This window comes from Aptenodytes forsteri, unplaced genomic scaffold (assembly GCF_000699145.1).
Source record: "Aptenodytes forsteri isolate BGI_AS27 unplaced genomic scaffold, ASM69914v1 Scaffold168, whole genome shotgun sequence".
NCBI classification, from domain to species: Eukaryota; Metazoa; Chordata; class Aves; order Sphenisciformes; family Spheniscidae; genus Aptenodytes; species Aptenodytes forsteri.
The window spans coordinates 446,712-448,167 of record NW_008796047.1 but is presented as its reverse complement, the minus strand read 5'-3'; positions in this window follow the sequence as shown (position 1 = coordinate 448,167).

Here is a 1,456-nt window from a genome sequence, read left to right as displayed (position 1 = left end):
GGGGGCAGTGGGGAGAAAATTATAACAGTTTGAGTTAAATGAAGCTTTAAAGCAGAAGAGAAATGCAACACCCAGCAATTACGGCCGAACAATGCGCCCGGCGCTGCCTGCCCAGGTGTGGCGGGCAGGAATTAGCCGAGCGGCCGGGGTAATTTTTTTTCCCCCTCCCGTTTCCTTCGGCCCCACAACCCCGTCTCCTTGTTTCTGCAGGAATTTGAGACATTTTGAAAGGAGAGGGCTTTGAGAAAGGGGCCGACTGGGTCCAGACCCTCCCTGCCCCCGCCGCCCCCTCCCCAATTTAACCAATGCTTCAAAGGTAGAGGAGTTCCCTTTGTGTAATCTCTGCTTTAATTTTTCCCCGTCCCTTTTTTTGCCCCCCCTTCTCTTCTCCTTCCCAAGCCCTTCCTCTCTTTTCTTTTAGGGTTTTCCCCTTCCTCCCCTCTCTTTCTTCTCGACCTCCCGGGATAGAAAGGGCTCAGAAGGGTGAGTTGTTTTTAATTATGGCTGGGGAAGAAAAAAAACCCTCACACTGCTTCTTTCTTGTTTTTTGAGGTGAGACCCGGGGCGGGGGGCGGAGGTGGGGACAGGAATGTCCTCTGTGCAGAAAGTGCACTGGAGGGTGTCTTGCCCTGCTGCAGCGTGCCCAGCCTTTCCCAAGGCTTTGCTCTCCTGCGGGCTGGGGATGCTCGGGGGGCTGGGGATGCTCAGGGGCCTCGGGGTGCTTGGGGGGCTTAGGATGCTGGGGGGGCTGTGCAGGCAGCGACAGCGAGGGCAGCTTCCCCAGAGCCATGACCCCAGAGCAACCACCTCGCTGCAAGGGTGAGGGGTGCCAGCCCCCCACCCTGCCGCCGTCCCCAGCCCTGTGGTCCTTGCACCCCACAGGGTCCCAGTCCTGACAGAGGGCTCCCATGAGCCGAACTTGGGGGCGTCACTGGGGTGGCAGGGGCTGGTGTCCCCAGGGCTGGGTGTCCCCTGAGGCACATCCAGGCCAGCCCTCGCAGGGCTGCTGTCACCGGGCTCCTCCGGGGCGATGTCCCCTGCAAACCCAGCAGCCCTGCGATGGGGCAGCACGGGCAATTTTGGGTCGGGCAGCTGCCTTGCAGAGGAGCACCGGGGCTGCGTCCCCCCCCAGGGCTGTGGGAAGGCTCCTCGCCCCCATCCCGTGGGGGCCAAAGGAGGCTCCTGCACATCCTCCATCGTTCGGCGAGGCCGAAGGAGGCTCCTGCACATCCTCCATCGCTCGGCTCCAGCCGGTTGCGGCGGGAGGCGGTCGCTGTAGCAACGTGCCGTGCGGCGCAGGGGAGGGGATGCTCGGCGCAGGCATGGCTCCCGGCGGACAGGCAGACCTGCCTGCGGCGGGCCATGGGCTCCCTTAAAGGTAGGGCCCTGCTACCCTCTGCCCCCGTGCCCCAGCCCCCCAGCAGCCCCCCTGGCCGGGGCCTGGCTGGAGCGCGGC